The sequence below is a fragment of the Crinia signifera genome, chromosome 9 (genome assembly GCF_055691185.1).
Source record: "Crinia signifera chromosome 9, ASM5569118v1, whole genome shotgun sequence".
Lineage (NCBI taxonomy): Eukaryota > Metazoa > Chordata > Amphibia > Anura > Myobatrachidae > Crinia > Crinia signifera.
In genome coordinates this window covers 62,101,829-62,120,145 of record NC_139225.1, presented here as the reverse complement: position 1 = coordinate 62,120,145, position 18,317 = coordinate 62,101,829, and the positions used below count along the sequence as shown (strand labels likewise).

At 39.2% G+C, this 18,317-nt stretch overlaps 37 non-coding genes and 2 pseudogenes across 37 annotated transcripts; all 39 read left to right on the top strand.

Annotated features, from left to right (window-relative positions):
- The first annotated feature begins 311 nt into the window (after nt 1-311).
- On the top strand, nt 312-430 carry LOC146039464 (5S ribosomal RNA). The gene has a single exon (XR_014462967.1). It is a non-coding gene; the product is annotated as a 5S ribosomal RNA (ribosomal RNA).
- A 345-nt stretch (nt 431-775) lies between these two features.
- LOC146037816 (5S ribosomal RNA) lies at nt 776-894 on the top strand. The gene has a single exon (XR_014461459.1). It is a non-coding gene; the product is annotated as a 5S ribosomal RNA (ribosomal RNA).
- A 345-nt stretch (nt 895-1,239) lies between these two features.
- On the top strand, nt 1,240-1,358 carry LOC146039063 (5S ribosomal RNA). The gene has a single exon (XR_014462602.1). It is a non-coding gene; the product is annotated as a 5S ribosomal RNA (ribosomal RNA).
- A 345-nt stretch (nt 1,359-1,703) lies between these two features.
- Nucleotides 1,704-1,822, top strand: LOC146037450 (5S ribosomal RNA). The gene has a single exon (XR_014461124.1). It is a non-coding gene; the product is annotated as a 5S ribosomal RNA (ribosomal RNA).
- Nucleotides 1,823-2,168: 346 nt separating this feature from the next.
- LOC146039428 (5S ribosomal RNA) lies at nt 2,169-2,287 on the top strand. The gene has a single exon (XR_014462934.1). It is a non-coding gene; the product is annotated as a 5S ribosomal RNA (ribosomal RNA).
- A 345-nt stretch (nt 2,288-2,632) lies between these two features.
- On the top strand, nt 2,633-2,751 carry LOC146039519 (5S ribosomal RNA). Its single transcript, XR_014463017.1, has one exon. It is a non-coding gene; the product is annotated as a 5S ribosomal RNA (ribosomal RNA).
- A 345-nt stretch (nt 2,752-3,096) lies between these two features.
- On the top strand, nt 3,097-3,215 carry LOC146037447 (5S ribosomal RNA). Its single transcript, XR_014461123.1, has one exon. It is a non-coding gene; the product is annotated as a 5S ribosomal RNA (ribosomal RNA).
- A 346-nt stretch (nt 3,216-3,561) lies between these two features.
- On the top strand, nt 3,562-3,680 carry LOC146037446 (5S ribosomal RNA). The gene has a single exon (XR_014461122.1). It is a non-coding gene; the product is annotated as a 5S ribosomal RNA (ribosomal RNA).
- A 345-nt stretch (nt 3,681-4,025) lies between these two features.
- On the top strand, nt 4,026-4,144 carry LOC146038591 (5S ribosomal RNA). The gene has a single exon (XR_014462171.1). It is a non-coding gene; the product is annotated as a 5S ribosomal RNA (ribosomal RNA).
- A 345-nt stretch (nt 4,145-4,489) lies between these two features.
- LOC146037601 (5S ribosomal RNA) lies at nt 4,490-4,608 on the top strand. Its single transcript, XR_014461264.1, has one exon. It is a non-coding gene; the product is annotated as a 5S ribosomal RNA (ribosomal RNA).
- A 345-nt stretch (nt 4,609-4,953) lies between these two features.
- LOC146039669 (5S ribosomal RNA) lies at nt 4,954-5,072 on the top strand (annotated as a pseudogene).
- Nucleotides 5,073-5,417: 345 nt separating this feature from the next.
- On the top strand, nt 5,418-5,536 carry LOC146039107 (5S ribosomal RNA). The gene has a single exon (XR_014462641.1). It is a non-coding gene; the product is annotated as a 5S ribosomal RNA (ribosomal RNA).
- Nucleotides 5,537-5,882: 346 nt separating this feature from the next.
- LOC146037445 (5S ribosomal RNA) lies at nt 5,883-6,001 on the top strand. The gene has a single exon (XR_014461121.1). It is a non-coding gene; the product is annotated as a 5S ribosomal RNA (ribosomal RNA).
- Nucleotides 6,002-6,346: 345 nt separating this feature from the next.
- LOC146037444 (5S ribosomal RNA) lies at nt 6,347-6,465 on the top strand. The gene has a single exon (XR_014461120.1). It is a non-coding gene; the product is annotated as a 5S ribosomal RNA (ribosomal RNA).
- Nucleotides 6,466-6,810: 345 nt separating this feature from the next.
- LOC146037589 (5S ribosomal RNA) lies at nt 6,811-6,929 on the top strand. Its single transcript, XR_014461253.1, has one exon. It is a non-coding gene; the product is annotated as a 5S ribosomal RNA (ribosomal RNA).
- Nucleotides 6,930-7,274: 345 nt separating this feature from the next.
- LOC146038874 (5S ribosomal RNA) lies at nt 7,275-7,393 on the top strand. The gene has a single exon (XR_014462428.1). It is a non-coding gene; the product is annotated as a 5S ribosomal RNA (ribosomal RNA).
- Nucleotides 7,394-7,738: 345 nt separating this feature from the next.
- LOC146039062 (5S ribosomal RNA) lies at nt 7,739-7,857 on the top strand. The gene has a single exon (XR_014462601.1). It is a non-coding gene; the product is annotated as a 5S ribosomal RNA (ribosomal RNA).
- Nucleotides 7,858-8,202: 345 nt separating this feature from the next.
- LOC146038487 (5S ribosomal RNA) lies at nt 8,203-8,321 on the top strand. Its single transcript, XR_014462074.1, has one exon. It is a non-coding gene; the product is annotated as a 5S ribosomal RNA (ribosomal RNA).
- A 345-nt stretch (nt 8,322-8,666) lies between these two features.
- On the top strand, nt 8,667-8,785 carry LOC146037443 (5S ribosomal RNA). The gene has a single exon (XR_014461119.1). It is a non-coding gene; the product is annotated as a 5S ribosomal RNA (ribosomal RNA).
- Nucleotides 8,786-9,130: 345 nt separating this feature from the next.
- LOC146037441 (5S ribosomal RNA) lies at nt 9,131-9,249 on the top strand. Its single transcript, XR_014461117.1, has one exon. It is a non-coding gene; the product is annotated as a 5S ribosomal RNA (ribosomal RNA).
- Nucleotides 9,250-9,594: 345 nt separating this feature from the next.
- LOC146037440 (5S ribosomal RNA) lies at nt 9,595-9,713 on the top strand. Its single transcript, XR_014461116.1, has one exon. It is a non-coding gene; the product is annotated as a 5S ribosomal RNA (ribosomal RNA).
- A 345-nt stretch (nt 9,714-10,058) lies between these two features.
- LOC146037815 (5S ribosomal RNA) lies at nt 10,059-10,177 on the top strand. The gene has a single exon (XR_014461458.1). It is a non-coding gene; the product is annotated as a 5S ribosomal RNA (ribosomal RNA).
- A 345-nt stretch (nt 10,178-10,522) lies between these two features.
- Nucleotides 10,523-10,641, top strand: LOC146039061 (5S ribosomal RNA). Its single transcript, XR_014462600.1, has one exon. It is a non-coding gene; the product is annotated as a 5S ribosomal RNA (ribosomal RNA).
- Nucleotides 10,642-10,986: 345 nt separating this feature from the next.
- Nucleotides 10,987-11,105, top strand: LOC146037439 (5S ribosomal RNA). The gene has a single exon (XR_014461115.1). It is a non-coding gene; the product is annotated as a 5S ribosomal RNA (ribosomal RNA).
- A 346-nt stretch (nt 11,106-11,451) lies between these two features.
- Nucleotides 11,452-11,570, top strand: LOC146039427 (5S ribosomal RNA). The gene has a single exon (XR_014462933.1). It is a non-coding gene; the product is annotated as a 5S ribosomal RNA (ribosomal RNA).
- Nucleotides 11,571-11,915: 345 nt separating this feature from the next.
- Nucleotides 11,916-12,034, top strand: LOC146039518 (5S ribosomal RNA). The gene has a single exon (XR_014463016.1). It is a non-coding gene; the product is annotated as a 5S ribosomal RNA (ribosomal RNA).
- Nucleotides 12,035-12,379: 345 nt separating this feature from the next.
- Nucleotides 12,380-12,498, top strand: LOC146037438 (5S ribosomal RNA). Its single transcript, XR_014461114.1, has one exon. It is a non-coding gene; the product is annotated as a 5S ribosomal RNA (ribosomal RNA).
- A 346-nt stretch (nt 12,499-12,844) lies between these two features.
- On the top strand, nt 12,845-12,963 carry LOC146037436 (5S ribosomal RNA). The gene has a single exon (XR_014461113.1). It is a non-coding gene; the product is annotated as a 5S ribosomal RNA (ribosomal RNA).
- Nucleotides 12,964-13,308: 345 nt separating this feature from the next.
- Nucleotides 13,309-13,427, top strand: LOC146038590 (5S ribosomal RNA). Its single transcript, XR_014462170.1, has one exon. It is a non-coding gene; the product is annotated as a 5S ribosomal RNA (ribosomal RNA).
- Nucleotides 13,428-13,772: 345 nt separating this feature from the next.
- On the top strand, nt 13,773-13,891 carry LOC146037577 (5S ribosomal RNA). The gene has a single exon (XR_014461241.1). It is a non-coding gene; the product is annotated as a 5S ribosomal RNA (ribosomal RNA).
- Nucleotides 13,892-14,236: 345 nt separating this feature from the next.
- Nucleotides 14,237-14,355, top strand: LOC146039667 (5S ribosomal RNA; annotated as a pseudogene).
- Nucleotides 14,356-14,700: 345 nt separating this feature from the next.
- Nucleotides 14,701-14,819, top strand: LOC146039106 (5S ribosomal RNA). The gene has a single exon (XR_014462640.1). It is a non-coding gene; the product is annotated as a 5S ribosomal RNA (ribosomal RNA).
- Nucleotides 14,820-15,165: 346 nt separating this feature from the next.
- Nucleotides 15,166-15,284, top strand: LOC146037435 (5S ribosomal RNA). Its single transcript, XR_014461112.1, has one exon. It is a non-coding gene; the product is annotated as a 5S ribosomal RNA (ribosomal RNA).
- A 345-nt stretch (nt 15,285-15,629) lies between these two features.
- On the top strand, nt 15,630-15,748 carry LOC146037434 (5S ribosomal RNA). Its single transcript, XR_014461111.1, has one exon. It is a non-coding gene; the product is annotated as a 5S ribosomal RNA (ribosomal RNA).
- A 345-nt stretch (nt 15,749-16,093) lies between these two features.
- LOC146037565 (5S ribosomal RNA) lies at nt 16,094-16,212 on the top strand. Its single transcript, XR_014461230.1, has one exon. It is a non-coding gene; the product is annotated as a 5S ribosomal RNA (ribosomal RNA).
- A 345-nt stretch (nt 16,213-16,557) lies between these two features.
- On the top strand, nt 16,558-16,676 carry LOC146038500 (5S ribosomal RNA). Its single transcript, XR_014462086.1, has one exon. It is a non-coding gene; the product is annotated as a 5S ribosomal RNA (ribosomal RNA).
- Nucleotides 16,677-17,021: 345 nt separating this feature from the next.
- On the top strand, nt 17,022-17,140 carry LOC146039058 (5S ribosomal RNA). The gene has a single exon (XR_014462598.1). It is a non-coding gene; the product is annotated as a 5S ribosomal RNA (ribosomal RNA).
- A 345-nt stretch (nt 17,141-17,485) lies between these two features.
- LOC146038486 (5S ribosomal RNA) lies at nt 17,486-17,604 on the top strand. The gene has a single exon (XR_014462073.1). It is a non-coding gene; the product is annotated as a 5S ribosomal RNA (ribosomal RNA).
- A 345-nt stretch (nt 17,605-17,949) lies between these two features.
- Nucleotides 17,950-18,068, top strand: LOC146037433 (5S ribosomal RNA). Its single transcript, XR_014461110.1, has one exon. It is a non-coding gene; the product is annotated as a 5S ribosomal RNA (ribosomal RNA).
- Nucleotides 18,069-18,317: the final 249 nt, after the last annotated feature.

Sequence of the window (18,317 nt, the reverse complement as noted above, 5' to 3'; positions counted from 1 at the left end):
GCTTTTTAAATTTTAAACTTTTTTCTCTTTATTGACAGTACAGACATTTGGAAGAGGTCAAACAGACACAATAGCCATCACCTAAAAACTTACCACACTGCTAAGGCCCAATTCCAACTGCTTTTGGGAGCTAAACAGTGTTGAGCCTCTTTAGTAGTTTAATTTGAGACCACCTGCTAATATCATGTCCTGTAGGTCTTTTTACATTACCAACACATGATTTTTTTCAGTAAGCCGATATGGTTAGGAAACTTTTTTATTAGCTTACCTGGTTATAGAAGTAGAAGAGGGCAAAAAAGTGCCTGTATCTCACCTACAGCCATACCACATTGGATACGCCCAATCTCCTCTGATCTTGGAAGCTAAGCAGTGTTGGGCCTGGTTAGTACTTGGGTGGGAGACCACATGGGAACACCAGGTGCTCTAGTTTTTTCCAATTACTGGCAAATTGATTTTATTCTCTAGCTTTTTAAATTGGAAACTTTTTTCTCTTTATTGACAGTACAGACATTTGGAAGAGGTCAAACAGACACAATAGCCATCACCTAAAAACTTACCACACTGTTTAGGCCCAATTCCAACTGCTTTTGGCAGCTAAACAGTGTTGAGCCTCTTTAGTAGTTTAATTTGAGACCACCTGCTAATATCATGTCCTGTAGGTCTTTTTACATTACCAACACATTATTTTTTTCAGTAAGCCAATATAGTTAGGAAACTTTTTTATTAGCTTACCTGGTTATAGAAGTAGAAGAGGGCAAAAAAGTGCCTGCATCTCACTTACAGCCATACCACATTGGATACGCCCAATCTCGTCTGATCTTGGAAGCTAAGCAGTGTTGGGCCTGGTTAGTACTTGGGTGGGAGACCACATGGGAACACCAGGTGCTGTAGGTTTTTCCCATTACTGGCAAATTGTTTTAATTCTCTAGCTTTTTAAATTTTAAACTTTTTTCTCTTTATTGACAGTACAGACATTTGGAAGAGGTCAAACAGACACAATAGCCATCACCTAAAAACTTACCACACTGCTAGGGCCCAATTCCAACTGCTTTTGGGAGCTAAACAGTGTTGAGCCTCTTTAGTAGTTTAATTTGAGACCACCTGCTAATATCATGTCCTGTAGGTCTTTTTACATTACCAACACATGATTTTTTTCAGTAAGCCGATATAGTTAGGAAACTTTTTTATTAGCTTACCTGGTTATAGAAGTAGAAGAGGGCAAAAAAGTGCCTGTATCTCACCTACAGCCATACCACATTGGATACGCCCAATCTCATCTGATCTTGGAAGCTAAGCAGTGTTGGGCCTGGTTAGTACTTGGGTGGGAGACCACATGGGAACACCAGGTGCTCTAGTTTTTTCCCATTACTGGCAAATTGTTTTTATTCTCTAGCTTTTTAAATTGGAAACTTTTTTCTCTTTATTGACAGTACAGACATTTGGAAGAGGTCAAACAGACACAATAGCCATCACCTAAAAACTTACCACACTGTTTAGGCCCAATTCCAACTGCTTTTGGCAGCTAAACAGTGTTGAGCCTCTTTAGTAGTTTAATTTGAGACCACCTGCTAATATCATGTCCTGTAGGTCTTTTTACATTACCAACACATTATATTTTTCAGTAAGCCAATATAGTTAGGAAACTTTTTTATTAGCTTACCTGGTTATAGAAGTAGAAGAGGGCAAAAAAGTGCCTGCATCTCACCTACAGCCATACCACATTGGATACGCCCAATCTCGTCTGATCTTGGAAGCTAAGCAGTGTTGGGCCTGGTTAGTACTTGGGTGGGAGACCACATGGGAACACCAGGTGCTGTAGGTTTTTCCCCATTACTGGTAAATTGTTTTTATTCTTTAGCTTTTTAAATTGGAAACTTTTTTCTCTTTATTGACAGTACAGACATTTGGAAGAGGTCAAACAGACACAATAGCCATCACCTAAAAACTTACCACACTGTTTAGGCCCAATTCCAACTGCTTTTGGCAGCTAAACAGTGTTGAGCCTCTTTAGTAGTTTAATTTGAGACCACCTGCTAATATCATGTCCTGTAGGTCTTTTTACATTACCAAAACATGATTTTTTTCAGTAAGGCAATACAGTTAGGAAACTTTTTTATTAGCTTTCCTGGTTATAGAAGTAGAAGAGGGCAAAAAAGTGCCGGTATCTCACCTACAGCCATACCACATTGGATACGCCCAATCTCATCTGATCTTGGAAGCTAAGCAGAGTTGGGCCTGGTTAGTACTTGGGTGGGAGACCACATGGGAACACCAGGTGCTCTAGTTTTTTCCAATTACTGGCAAATTGATTTTATTCTCTAGCTTTTTAAATTGGAAACTTTTTTCTCTTTATTGACAGTACAGACATTTGGAAGAGGTCAAACAGACACAATAGCCATCACCTAAAAACTTACCACACTGTTTAGGCCCAATTCCAACTGCTTTTGGCAGCTAAACAGTGTTGAGCCTCTTTAGTAGTTTAATTTGAGACCACCTGCTAATATCATGTCCTGTAGGTCTTTTTACATTACCAACACATTATTTTTTTCAGTAAGCCAATATAGTTAGGAAACTTTTTTATTAGCTTACCTGGTTATAGAAGTAGAAGAGGGCAAAAAAGTGCCTGTATCTCACCTACAGCCGTACCACATTGGATACGCCCAATCTCATCTGATCTTGGAAGCTAAGCAGTGTTGGGCCTGGTTAGTACTTGAGTGGGAGACCACATGGGAAAACCAGGTGCTCTAGTTTTTTCCCATTACTGGCAAATTGTTTTTATTCTCTAGCTTTTTAAATTGGAAACTTTTTTCTCTTTATTGACAGTACAGACATTTGGAAGAGGTCAAACAGACACAATAGCCATCACCTAAAAACTTACCACACTGTTTAGGCCCAATTCCAACTGCTTTTGGCAGCTAAACAGTGTTGAGCCTCTTTAGTAGTTTAATTTGAGACCACCTGCTAATATCATGTCCTGTAGGTCTTTTTACATTACCAACACATTATATTTTTCAGTAAGCCAATATAGTTAGGAAACTTTTTTATTAGCTTACCTGGTTATAGAAGTAGAAGAGGGCAAAAAAGTGCCTGCATCTCACCTACAGCCATACCACATTGGATACGCCCAATCTCGTCTGATCTTGGAAGCTAAGCAGTGTTGGGCCTGGTTAGTACTTGGGTGGGAGACCACATGGGAACACCAGGTGCTGTAGGTTTTTCCCCATTACTGGTAAATTGTTTTTATTCTTTAGCTTTTTAAATTGGAAACTTTTTTCTCTTTATTGACAGTACAGACATTTGGAAGAGGTCAAACAGACACAATAGCCATCACCTAAAAACTTACCACACTGTTTAGGCCCAATTCCAACTGCTTTTGGCAGCTAAACAGTGTTGAGCCTCTTTAGTAGTTTAATTTGAGACCACCTGCTAATATCATGTCCTGTAGGTCTTTTTACATTACCAAAACATGATTTTTTTCAGTAAGGCAATACAGTCTGGAAACTTTTTTATTAGCTTTCCTGGTTATAGAAGTAGAAGAGGGCAAAAAAGTGCCGGTATCTCACCTACAGCCATACCACATTGGATACGCCCAATCTCGTCTGATCTTGGAAGCTAAGCAGTGTTGGGCCTGGTTAGTACTTGGGTGGGAGACCACATGGGAACACCAGGTGCTGTAGGTTTTTTCCCATTAATGGCAAATTGTTTTTATTCTCTTGCTATTTAAATTGGAAACTTTTTATTTTTATTGCCAATACAGACTTTTGGGACAGGTCAAACAGACACAAAAGCCATCACCTAAAAACTTACCACACTGTTTAGGCCCAATTCCAACTGCTTTTCGGAGCTAAACAGTGTTGAGCCTCTTTAGTAGTTTAATTTGAGACCACCTGCTAATATCATGTCCTGTAGGTCTTTTTACATTACCAACACATGATTTTTTTCAGTAAGCCAATATAGTTAGGAAACTTTTTTATTAGCTTACCTGGTTATAGAAGTAGAAGAGGCCAAAAAAGTGCCTGTATCTCACCTACAGCCATACCACATTGGATACGCCCAATCTAGTCTGATCTTGGAAGCTAAGCAGTGTTGGGCCTGGTTAGTACTTGGGTGGGAGACCACATGGGAACACCAGGTGCTGTAGGTTTTTCCCATTACTGGCAAATTGTTTTTATTCTCTAGCTTTTTAAATTGGAAACTTTTTTCTCTTTATTGACAGTACAGACATTTGGAAGAGGTCAAACAGACACAATAGCCATCACCTAAAAACTTACCACACTGTTTAGGCCCAATTCCAACTGCTTTTGGCAGCTAAACAGTGTTGAGCCTCTTTAGTAGTTTAATTTGAGACCACCTGCTAATATCATGTCCTGTAGGTCTTTTTACATTACCAACACATTATTTTTTTCAGTAAGCCAATATAGTTAGGAAACTTTTTTATTAGCTTACCTGGTTATAGAAGTAGAAGAGAGCAAAAAAGTGCCGGTATCTCACCTACAGCCATACCACATTGGATACACCCAATCTCGTCTGATCTTGGAAGCTAAGCAGTGTTGGGCCTGGTTAGTACTTGGGTGGGAGACCACATGGGAACATCAGGTGCTGTAGGTTTTTTCCCATTAATGGAAAATTGTTTTTATTCTCTTGCTATTTAAATTTGAAAGTTTTTATTTTTATTGCCAATACAGACATTTGGGACAGGTCAAACAGACACAATAGCCATCACCTAAAAACTTACCACACTGTTTAGGCCCAATTCCAACTGCTTTTGGGAGCTAAACAGTGTTGAGCCTCTTTAGTAGTTTAATTTGAGACCACCTGCTAATATCATGTCCTGTAGGTCTTTTTACATCACCAACACATGATTTTTTTCAGTAAGCCAATATAGTTAGGAAACTTTTTTATTAGCTTACCTGGTTATAGAAGTAGAAGAGGGCAAAAAAGTGCCTGCATCTCACATACAGCCATACCACATTGGATACGCCCAATCTCGTCTGATCTTGGAAGCTAAGCAGTGTTGGGACTGGTTAGTACTTGGGTGGGAGACCACATGCGAACACCAGGTGCTGTAGTTTTTTCCCATTACTGGCAAATTGTTTTTATTCTCTAGCTTTTTAAATTGGAAACTTTTTTCTCTTTATTGACAGTACAGACATTTGGAAGAGGTCAAACAGACACAATAGCCATCACCTAAAAACTTACCACACTGTTTAGGCCCAATTCCAACTTTTTTTGGCAGCTAAACAGTGTTGAGCCTCTTTAGTAGTTTAATTTGAGACCACCTGCTAATATCATGTCCTGTAGGTCTTTTTACATTACCAACACATTATTTTTTTCAGTAAGCCAATATAGTTAGGAAACTTTTTTATTAGCTTACCTGGTTATAGAAGTAGAAGAGGGCAAAAAAGTGCCTGCATCTTACCTACAGCCATACCACATTGGATACGCCCAATCTCGTCTGATCTTGGAAGCTAAGCAGTGTTAGGCCTGGTTAGTACTTGGGTGGAAGACCACATGGGAACACCAGGTGCTGTAGGTTTTTCCCCATTACTGGTAAATTGTTTTTATTCTTTAGCTTTTTAAATTGGAAACTTTTTTCTCTTTATTGACAGTACAGACATTTGGAAGAGGTCAAACAGACACAATAGCCATCACCTAAAAACTTACCACACTGTTTAGGCCCAATTCCAACTGCTTTTGGCAGCTAAACAGTGTTGAGCCTCTTTAGTAGTTTAATTTGAGACCACCTGCTAATATCATGTCCTGTAGGTCTTTTTACATTACCAAAACATGATTTTTTTCAGTAAGGCAATACAGTTAGGAAACTTTTTTATTAGCTTTCCTGGTTATAGAAGTAGAAGAGGGCAAAAAAGTGCCGGTATCTCACCTACAGCCATACCACATTGGATACGCCCAATCTCGTCTGATCTTGGAAGCTAAGCAGTGTTGGGCCTGGTTAGTACTTGGGTGGGAGACCACATGGGAACACCAGGTGCTGTAGGTTTTTTCCCATTAATGGCAAATTGTTTTTATTCTCTTGCTATTTAAATTGGAAACTTTTTATTTTTATTGCCAATACAGACTTTTGGGACAGGTCAAACAGACACAATAGCCATCACCTAAAAACTTACCACACTGTTTAGGCCCAATTCCAACTGCTTTTCGGAGCTAAACAGTGTTGAGCCTCTTTAGTAGTTTAATTTGAGACCACCTGCTAATATCATGTCCTGTAGGTCTTTTTACATTACCAACACATGATTTTTTTCAGTAAGCCAATATAGTTAGGAAACTTTTTTATTAGCTTACCTGGTTATAGAAGTAGAAGAGGCCAAAAAAGTGCCTGTATCTCACCTACAGCCATACCACATTGGATACGCCCAATCTCGTCTGATCTTGGAAGCTAAGCAGTGTTGGGCCTGGTTAGTACTTGGGTGGGAGACCACATGGGAACACCAGGTGCTGTAGGTTTTTCCCATTACTGGCAAATTGTTTTTATTCTCTAGCTTTTTAAATTGGAAACTTTTTTCTCTTTATTGACAGTACAGACATTTGGAAGAGGTCAAACAGACACAATAGCCATCACCTAAAAACTTACCACACTGTTTAGGCCCAATTCCAACTGCTTTTGGCAGCTAAACAGTGTTGAGCCTCTTTAGTAGTTTAATTTGAGACCACCTGCTAATATCATGTCCTGTAGGTCTTTTTACATTACCAACACATTATTTTTTTCAGTAAGCCAATATAGTTAGGAAACTTTTTTATTAGCTTACCTGGTTATAGAAGTAGAAGAGAGCAAAAAAGTGCCGGTATCTCACCTACAGCCATACCACATTGGATACACCCAATCTCGTCTGATCTTGGAAGCTAAGCAGTGTTGGGCCTGGTTAGTACTTGGGTGGGAGACCACATGGGAACATCAGGTGCTGTAGGTTTTTTCCCATTAATGGCAAATTGTTTTTATTCTCTTGCTATTTAAATTGGAAACTTTTTATTTTTATTGCCAATACAGACATTTGGGACAGGTCAAACAGACACAATAGCCATCACCTAAAAACTTACCACACTGTTTAGGCCCAATTCCAACTGCTTTTGGGAGCTAAACAGTGTTGAGCCTCTTTAGTAGTTTAATTTGAGACCACCTGTTAATATCATGTCCTGTAGGTCTTTTTACATCACCAACACATGATTTTTTTCAGTAAGCCAATATAGTTAGGAAACTTTTTTATTAGCTTACCTGGTTATAGAAGTAGAAGAGGGCAAAAAAGTGCCTGCATCTCACCTACAGCCATACCACATTGGATACGCCCAATCTCGTCTGATCTTGGAAGCTAAGCAGTGTTGGGACTGGTTAGTACTTGGGTGGGAGACCACATGGGAACACCAGGTGCTGTAGGTTTTTCCCATTACTGGCAAATTGTTTTTATTCTCTAGCTTTTTAAATTTTAAACTTTTTTCTCTTTATTGACAGTACAGACATTTGGAAGAGGTCAAACAGACACAATAGCCATCACCTAAAAACTTACCACACTGCTAAGGCCCAATTCCAACTGCTTTTGGGAGCTAAACAGTGTTGAGCCTCTTTAGTAGTTTAATTTGAGACCACCTGCTAATATTATGTCCTGTAGGTCTTTTTACATTACCAACACATGATTTTTTTCAGTAAGCCGATATAGTTAGGAAACTTTTTTATTAGCTTACCTGGTTATAGAAGTAGAAGAGGGCAAAAAAGTGCCTGTATCTCACCTACAGCCATACCACATTGGATACGCCCAATCTCATCTGATCTTGGAAGCTAAGCAGTGTTGGGCCTGGTTAGTACTTGGGTGGGAGACCACATGGGAACACCAGGTGCTCTAGTTTTTTCCCATTACTGGCAAATAGTTTTTATTCTCTAGCTTTTTAAATTGGAAACTTTTTTCTCTTTATTGACAGTACAGACATTTGGAAGAGGTCAAACAGACACAATAGCCATCACCTAAAAACTTACCACACTGTTTAGGCCCAATTCCAACTGCTTTTGGCAGCTAAACAGTGTTGAGCCTCTTTAGTAGTTTAATTTGAGACCACCTGCTAATACCATGTCCTGTAGGTCTTTTTACATTACCAACACATTATATTTTTCAGTAAGCCAATATAGTTAGGAAACTTTTTTATTAGCTTACCTGGTTATAGAAGTAGAAGAGGGCAAAAAAGTGCCTGCATCTCACCTACAGCCATACCATATTGGATACACCCAATCTCGTCTGATCTTGGAAGCTAAGCAGTGTTGGTCCTGGTTAGTACTTGGGTGGGAGACCACATGGGAACACCAGGTGCTGTAGGTTTTTTCCCATTAATGGCAAATTGTTTTTATTCTCTTGCTATTTAAATTGGAAACTTTTTATTTTTATTGCCAATACAGACTTTTGGGACAGGTCAAACAGACACAATAGCCATCACCTAAAAACTTACCACACTGTTTAGGCCCAATTCCAACTGCTTTTCGGAGCTAAACAGTGTTGAGCCTCTTTAGTAGTTTAATTTGAGACCACCTGCTAATATCATGTCCTGTAGGTCTTTTTACATTACCAACACATGATTTTTTTCAGTAAGCCAATATAGTTAGGAAACTTTTTTATTAGCTTACCTGGTTATAGAAGTAGAAGAGGGCAAAAAAGTGCCTGTATCTCACCTACAGCCATACCACATTGGATACGCCCAATCTCGTCTGATCTTGGAAGCTAAGCAGTGTTGGGCCTGGTTAGTACTTGGGTGGGAGACCACATGGGAACACCAGGTGCTGTAGGTTTTTCCCATTACTGGCAAATTGTTTTTATTCTCTAGCTTTTTAAATTGGAAACGTTTTTCTCTTTATTGACAGTACAGACATTTGGAAGAGGTCAAACAGACACAATAGCCATCACCTAAAAACTTACCACACTGTTTAGGCCCAATTCCAACTGCTTTTGGCAGCTAAACAGTGTTGAGCCTCTTTAGTAGTTTAATTTGAGACCACCTGCTAATATCATGTCCTGTAGGTCTTTTTACATTACCAACACATTATATTTTTTAGTAAGCCAATATAGTTAGGAAACTTTTTTATTAGCTTACCTGGTTATAGAAGTAGAAGAGTGCAAAAAAGTGCCGGTATCTCACCTACAGCCATACCACATTGGATACGCCCAATCTCGTCTGATCTTGGAAGCTAAGCAGTGTTGGGCCTGGTTAGTACTTGGGTGGGAGACCACATGGGAACACCAGGTGCTGTAGGTTTTTTCCCATTAATGGCAAATTGTTTTTATTCTCTTGCTATTTAAATTGGAAACTTTTTATTTTTATTGCCAATACAGACTTTTGGGACAGGTCAAACAGACACAATAGCCATCACCTAAAAACTTACCACACTGTTTAGGCCCAATTCCAACTGCTTTTCGGAGCTAAACAGTGTTGAGCCTCTTTAGTAGTTTAATTTGAGACCACCTGCTAATATCATGTCCTGTAGGTCTTTTTACATTACCAACACATGATTTTTTTCAGTAAGCCAATATAGTTAGGAAACTTTTTTATTAGCTTACCTGGTTATAGAAGTAGAAGAGGCCAAAAAAGTGCCTGTATCTCACCTACAGCCATACCACATTGGATACGCCCAATCTCGTCTGATCTTGGAAGCTAAGCAGTGTTGGGCCTGGTTAGTACTTGGGTGGGAGACCACATGGGAACACCAGGTGCTGTAGGTTTTTCCCATTACTGGCAAATTGATTTTATTCTCTAGCTTTTTAAATTGGAAACTTTTTTCTCTTTATTGACAGTACAGACATTTGGAAGAGGTCAAACAGACACAATAGCCATCACCTAAAAACTTACCACACTGTTTAGGCCCAATTCCAACTGCTTTTGGCAGCTAAACAGTGTTGAGCCTCTTTAGTAGTTTAATTTGAGACCACCTGCTAATATCATGTCCTGTAGGTCTTTTTACATTACCAACACATTATTTTTTTCAGTAAGCCAATATAGTTAGGAAACTTTTTTATTAGCTTACCTGGTTATAGAAGTAGAAGAGGGCAAAAAAGTGCCTGCATCTCACTTACAGCCATACCACATTGGATACGCCCAATCTCGTCTGATCTTGGAAGCTAAGCAGTGTTGGGCCTGGTTAGTACTTGGGTGGGAGACCACATGGGAACACCAGGTGCTGTAGGTTTTTCCCATTACTGGCAAATTGTTTTAATTCTCTAGCTTTTTAAATTTTAAACTTTTTTCTCTTTATTGACAGTACAGACATTTGGAAGAGGTCAAACAGACACAATAGCCATCACCTAAAAACTTACCACACTGCTAGGGCCCAATTCCAACTGCTTTTGGGAGCTAAACAGTGTTGAGCCTCTTTAGTAGTTTAATTTGAGACCACCTGCTAATATCATGTCCTGTAGGTCTTTTTACATTACCAACACATGATTTTTTTCAGTAAGCCGATATAGTTAGGAAACTTTTTTATTAGCTTACCTGGTTATAGAAGTAGAAGAGGGCAAAAAAGTGCCTGTATCTCACCTACAGCCATACCACATTGGATACGCCCAATCTCATCTGATCTTGGAAGCTAAGCAGTGTTGGGCCTGGTTAGTACTTGGGTGGGAGACCACATGGGAACACCAGGTGCTCTAGTTTTTTCCCATTACTGGCAAATTGTTTTTATTCTCTAGCTTTTTAAATTGGAAACTTTTTTCTCTTTATTGACAGTACAGACATTTGGAAGAGGTCAAACAGACACAATAGCCATCACCTAAAAACTTACCACACTGTTTAGGCCCAATTCCAACTGCTTTTGGCAGCTAAACAGTGTTGAGCCTCTTTAGTAGTTTAATTTGAGACCACCTGCTAATATCATGTCCTGTAGGTCTTTTTACATTACCAACACATTATATTTTTCAGTAAGCCAATATAGTTAGGAAACTTTTTTATTAGCTTACCTGGTTATAGAAGTAGAAGAGGGCAAAAAAGTGCCTGCATCTCACCTACAGCCATACCACATTGGATACGCCCAATCTCGTCTGATCTTGGAAGCTAAGCAGTGTTGGGCCTGGTTAGTACTTGGGTGGGAGACCACATGGGAACACCAGGTGCTGTAGGTTTTTCCCCATTACTGGTAAATTGTTTTTATTCTTTAGCTTTTTAAATTGGAAACTTTTTTCTCTTTATTGACAGTACAGACATTTGGAAGAGGTCAAACAGACACAATAGCCATCACCTAAAAACTTACCACACTGTTTAGGCCCAATTCCAACTGCTTTTGGCAGCTAAACAGTGTTGAGCCTCTTTAGTAGTTTAATTTGAGACCACCTGCTAATATCATGTCCTGTAGGTCTTTTTACATTACCAAAACATGATTTTTTTCAGTAAGGCAATACAGTTAGGAAACTTTTTTATTAGCTTTCCTGGTTATAGAAGTAGAAGAGGGCAAAAAAGTGCCGGTATCTCACCTACAGCCATACCACATTGGATACGCCCAATCTCATCTGATCTTGGAAGCTAAGCAGAGTTGGGCCTGGTTAGTACTTGGGTGGGAGACCACATGGGAACACCAGGTGCTCTAGTTTTTTCCAATTACTGGCAAATTGATTTTATTCTCTAGCTTTTTAAATTGGAAACTTTTTTCTCTTTATTGACAGTACAGACATTTGGAAGAGGTCAAACAGACACAATAGCCATCACCTAAAAACTTACCACACTGTTTAGGCCCAATTCCAACTGCTTTTGGCAGCTAAACAGTGTTGAGCCTCTTTAGTAGTTTAATTTGAGACCACCTGCTAATATCATGTCCTGTAGGTCTTTTTACATTACCAACACATTATTTTTTTCAGTAAGCCAATATAGTTAGGAAACTTTTTTATTAGCTTACCTGGTTATAGAAGTAGAAGAGGGCAAAAAAGTGCCTGTATCTCACCTACAGCCGTACCACATTGGATACGCCCAATCTCATCTGATCTTGGAAGCTAAGCAGTGTTGGGCCTGGTTAGTACTTGAGTGGGAGACCACATGGGAAAACCAGGTGCTCTAGTTTTTTCCCATTACTGGCAAATTGTTTTTATTCTCTAGCTTTTTAAATTGGAAACTTTTTTCTCTTTATTGACAGTACAGACATTTGGAAGAGGTCAAACAGACACAATAGCCATCACCTAAAAACTTACCACACTGTTTAGGCCCAATTCCAACTGCTTTTGGCAGCTAAACAGTGTTGAGCCTCTTTAGTAGTTTAATTTGAGACCACCTGCTAATATCATGTCCTGTAGGTCTTTTTACATTACCAACACATTATATTTTTCAGTAAGCCAATATAGTTAGGAAACTTTTTTATTAGCTTACCTGGTTATAGAAGTAGAAGAGGGCAAAAAAGTGCCTGCATCTCACCTACAGCCATACCACATTGGATACGCCCAATCTCGTCTGATCTTGGAAGCTAAGCAGTGTTGGGCCTGGTTAGTACTTGGGTGGGAGACCACATGGGAACACCAGGTGCTGTAGGTTTTTCCCCATTACTGGTAAATTGTTTTTATTCTTTAGCTTTTTAAATTGGAAACTTTTTTCTCTTTATTGACAGTACAGACATTTGGAAGAGGTCAAACAGACACAATAGCCATCACCTAAAAACTTACCACACTGTTTAGGCCCAATTCCAACTGCTTTTGGCAGCTAAACAGTGTTGAGCCTCTTTAGTAGTTTAATTTGAGACCACCTGCTAATATCATGTCCTGTAGGTCTTTTTACATTACCAAAACATGATTTTTTTCAGTAAGGCAATACAGTCTGGAAACTTTTTTATTAGCTTTCCTGGTTATAGAAGTAGAAGAGGGCAAAAAAGTGCCGGTATCTCACCTACAGCCATACCACATTGGATACGCCCAATCTCGTCTGATCTTGGAAGCTAAGCAGTGTTGGGCCTGGTTAGTACTTGGGTGGGAGACCACATGGGAACACCAGGTGCTGTAGGTTTTTTCCCATTAATGGCAAATTGTTTTTATTCTCTTGCTATTTAAATTGGAAACTTTTTATTTTTATTGCCAATACAGACTTTTGGGACAGGTCAAACAGACACAAAAGCCATCACCTAAAAACTTACCACACTGTTTAGGCCCAATTCCAACTGCTTTTCGGAGCTAAACAGTGTTGAGCCTCTTTAGTAGTTTAATTTGAGACCACCTGCTAATATCATGTCCTGTAGGTCTTTTTACATTACCAACACATGATTTTTTTCAGTAAGCCAATATAGTTAGGAAACTTTTTTATTAGCTTACCTGGTTATAGAAGTAGAAGAGGCCAAAAAAGTGCCTGTATCTCACCTACAGCCATACCACATTGGATACGCCCAATCTAGTCTGATCTTGGAAGCTAAGCAGTGTTGGGCCTGGTTAGTACTTGGGTGGGAGACCACATGGGAACACCAGGTGCTGTAGGTTTTTCCCATTACTGGCAAATTGTTTTTATTCTCTAGCTTTTTAAATTGGAAACTTTTTTCTCTTTATTGACAGTACAGACATTTGGAAGAGGTCAAACAGACACAATAGCCATCACCTAAAAACTTACCACACTGTTTAGGCCCAATTCCAACTGCTTTTGGCAGCTAAACAGTGTTGAGCCTCTTTAGTAGTTTAATTTGAGACCACCTGCTAATATCATGTCCTGTAGGTCTTTTTACATTACCAACACATTATTTTTTTCAGTAAGCCAATATAGTTAGGAAACTTTTTTATTAGCTTACCTGGTTATAGAAGTAGAAGAGAGCAAAAAAGTGCCGGTATCTCACCTACAGCCATACCACATTGGATACACCCAATCTCGTCTGATCTTGGAAGCTAAGCAGTGTTGGGCCTGGTTAGTACTTGGGTGGGAGACCACATGGGAACATCAGGTGCTGTAGGTTTTTTCCCATTAATGGAAAATTGTTTTTATTCTCTTGCTATTTAAATTTGAAAGTTTTTATTTTTATTGCCAATACAGACATTTGGGACAGGTCAAACAGACACAATAGCCATCACCTAAAAACTTACCACACTGTTTAGGCCCAATTCCAACTGCTTTTGGGAGCTAAACAGTGTTGAGCCTCTTTAGTAGTTTAATTTGAGACCACCTGCTAATATCATGTCCTGTAGGTCTTTTTACATCACCAACACATGATTTTTTTCAGTAAGCCAATATAGTTAGGAAACTTTTTTATTAGCTTACCTGGTTATAGAAGTAGAAGAGGGCAAAAAAGTGCCTGCATCTCACATACAGCCATACCACATTGGATACGCCCAATCTCGTCTGATCTTGGAAGCTAAGCAGTGTTGGGACTGGTTAGTACTTGGGTGGGAGACCACATGCGAACACCAGGTGCTGTAGTTTTTTCCCATTACTGGCAAATTGTTTTTATTCTCTAGCTTTTTAAATTGGAAACTTTTTTCTCTTTATTGACAGTACAGACATTTGGAAGAGGTCAAACAGACACAATAGCCATCACCTAAAAACTTACCACACTGTTTAGGCCCAATTCCAACTGCTTTTGGCAGCTAAACAGTGTTGAGCCTCTTTAGTAGTTTAATTTGAGACCACCTGCTAATATCATGTCCTGTAGGTCTTTTTACATTACCAACACATTATATTTTTCAGTAAGCCAATATAGTTAGGAAACTTTTTTATTAGCTTACCTGGTTATAGAAGTAGAAGAGGGCAAAAAAGTGCCTGCATCTTACCTACAGCCATACCACATTGGATACGCCCAATCTCGTCTGATCTTGGAAGCTAAGCAGTGTTAGGCCTGGTTAGTACTTGGGTGGAAGACCACATGGGAACACCAGGTGCTGTAGGTTTTTCCCCATTACTGGTAAATTGTTTTTATTCTTTAGCTTTTTAAATTGGAAACTTTTTTCTCTTTATTGACAGTACAGACATTTGGAAGAGGTCAAACAGACACAATAGCCATCACCTAAAAACTTACCACACTGTTTAGGCCCAATTCCAACTGCTTTTGGCAGCTAAACAGTGTTGAGCCTCTTTAGTAGTTTAATTTGAGACCACCTGCTAATATCATGTCCTGTAGGTCTTTTTACATTACCAAAACATGATTTTTTTCAGTAAGGCAATACAGTTAGGAAACTTTTTTATTAGCTTTCCTGGTTATAGAAGTAGAAGAGGGCAAAAAAGTGCCGGTATCTCACCTACAGCCATACCACATTGGATACGCCCAATCTCGTCTGATCTTGGAAGCTAAGCAGTGTTGGGCCTGGTTAGTACTTGGGTGGGAGACCACATGGGAACACCAGGTGCTGTAGGTTTTTTCCCATTAATGGCAAATTGTTTTTATTCTCTTGCTATTTAAATTGGAAACTTTTTATTTTTATTGCCAATACAGACTTTTGGGACAGGTCAAACAGACACAATAGCCATCACCTAAAAACTTACCACACTGTTTAGGCCCAATTCCAACTGCTTTTCGGAGCTAAACAGTGTTGAGCCTCTTTAGTAGTTTAATTTGAGACCACCTGCTAATATCATGTCCTGTAGGTCTTTTTACATTACCAACACATGATTTTTTTCAGTAAGCCAATATAGTTAGGAAACTTTTTTATTAGCTTACCTGGTTATAGAAGTAGAAGAGGCCAAAAAAGTGCCTGTATCTCACCTACAGCCATACCACATTGGATACGCCCAATCTCGTCTGATCTTGGAAGCTAAGCAGTGTTGGGCCTGGTTAGTACTTGGGTGGGAGACCACATGGGAACACCAGGTGCTGTAGGTTTTTCCCATTACTGGCAAATTGTTTTTATTCTCTAGCTTTTTAAATTGGAAACTTTTTTCTCTTTATTGACAGTACAGACATTTGGAAGAGGTCAAACAGACACAATAGCCATCACCTAAAAACTTACCACACTGTTTAGGCCCAATTCCAACTGCTTTTGGCAGCTAAACAGTGTTGAGCCTCTTTAGTAGTTTAATTTGAGACCACCTGCTAATATCATGTCCTGTAGGTCTTTTTACATTACCAACACATTATTTTTTTCAGTAAGCCAATATAGTTAGGAAACTTTTTTATTAGCTTACCTGGTTATAGAAGTAGAAGAGAGCAAAAAAGTGCCGGTATCTCACCTACAGCCATACCACATTGGATACACCCAATCTCGTCTGATCTTGGAAGCTAAGCAGTGTTGGGCCTGGTTAGTACTTGGGTGGGAGACCACATGGGAACATCAGGTGCTGTAGGTTTTTTCCCATTAATGGCAAATTGTTTTTATTCTCTTGCTATTTAAATTGGAAACTTTTTATTTTTATTGCCAATACAGACATTTGGGACAGGTCAAACAGACACAATAGCCATCACCTAAAAACTTACCACACTGTTTAGGCCCAATTCCAACTGCTTTTGGGAGCTAAACAGTGTTGAGCCTCTTTAGTAGTTTAATTTGAGACCACCTGTTAATATCATGTCCTGTAGGTCTTTTTACATCACCAACACATGATTTTTTTCAGTAAGCCAATATAGTTAGGAAACTTTTTTATTAGCTTACCTGGTTATAGAAGTAGAAGAGGGCAAAAAAGTGCCTGCATCTCACCTACAGCCATACCACATTGGATACACCCAATCTCGTCTGATCTTGGAAGCTAAGCAGTGTTGGGACTGGTTAGTACTTGGGTGGGAGACCACATGGGAACACCAGGTGCTGTAGGTTTTTCCCATTACTGGCAAATTGTTTTTATTCTCTAGCTTTTTAAATTTTAAACTTTTTTCTCTTTATTGACAGTACAGACATTTGGAAGAGGTCAAACAGACACAATAGCCATCACCTAAAAACTTACCACACTGCTAAGGCCCAATTCCAACTGCTTTTGGGAGCTAAACAGTGTTGAGCCTCTTTAGTAGTTTAATTTGAGACCACCTGCTAATATTATGTCCTGTAGGTCTTTTTACATTACCAACACATGATTTTTTTCAGTAAGCCGATATAGTTAGGAAACTTTTTTATTAGCTTACCTGGTTATAGAAGTAGAAGAGGGCAAAAAAGTGCCTGTATCTCACCTACAGCCATACCACATTGGATACGCCCAATCTCATCTGATCTTGGAAGCTAAGCAGTGTTGGGCCTGGTTAGTACTTGGGTGGGAGACCACATGGGAACACCAGGTGCTCTAGTTTTTTCCCATTACTGGCAAATAGTTTTTATTCTCTAGCTTTTTAAATTGGAAACTTTTTTCTCTTTATTGACAGTACAGACATTTGGAAGAGGTCAAACAGACACAATAGCCATCACCTAAAAACTTACCACACTGTTTAGGCCCAATTCCAACTGCTTTTGGCAGCTAAACAGTGTTGAGCCTCTTTAGTAGTTTAATTTGAGACCACCTGCTAATACCATGTCCTGTAGGTCTTTTTACATTACCAACACATTATATTTTTCAGTAAGCCAATATAGTTAGGAAACTTTTTTATTAGCTTACCTGGTTATAGAAGTAGAAGAGGGCAAAAAAGTGCCTGCATCTCACCTACAGCCATACCATATTGGATACACCCAATCTCGTCTGATCTTGGAAGCTAAGCAGTGTTGGTCCTGGTTAGTACTTGGGTGGGAGACCACATGGGAACACCAGGTGCTGTAGGTTTTTTCCCATTAATGGCAAATTGTTTTTATTCTCTTGCTATTTAAATTGGAAACTTTTTATTTTTATTGCCAATACAGACTTTTGGGACAGGTCAAACAGACACAATAGCCATCACCTAAAAACTTACCACACTGTTTAGGCCCAATTCCAACTGCTTTTCGGAGCTAAACAGTGTTGAGCCTCTTTAGTAGTTTAATTTGAGACCACCTGCTAATATCATGTCCTGTAGGTCTTTTTACATTACCAACACATGATTTTTTTCAGTAAGCCAATATAGTTAGGAAACTTTTTTATTAGCTTACCTGGTTATAGAAGTAGAAGAGGGCAAAAAAGTGCCTGTATCTCACCTACAGCCATACCACATTGGATACGCCCAATCTCGTCTGATCTTGGAAGCTAAGCAGTGTTGGGCCTGGTTAGTACTTGGGTGGGAGACCACATGGGAACACCAGGTGCTGTAGGTTTTTCCCATTACTGGCAAATTGTTTTTATTCTCTAGCTTTTTAAATTGGAAACGTTTTTCTCTTTATTGACAGTACAGACATTTGGAAGAGGTCAAACAGACACAATAGCCATCACCTAAAAACTTACCACACTGTTTAGGCCCAATTCCAACTGCTTTTGGCAGCTAAACAGTGTTGAGCCTCTTTAGTAGTTTAATTTGAGACCACCTGCTAATATCATGTCCTGTAGGTCTTTTTACATTACCAACA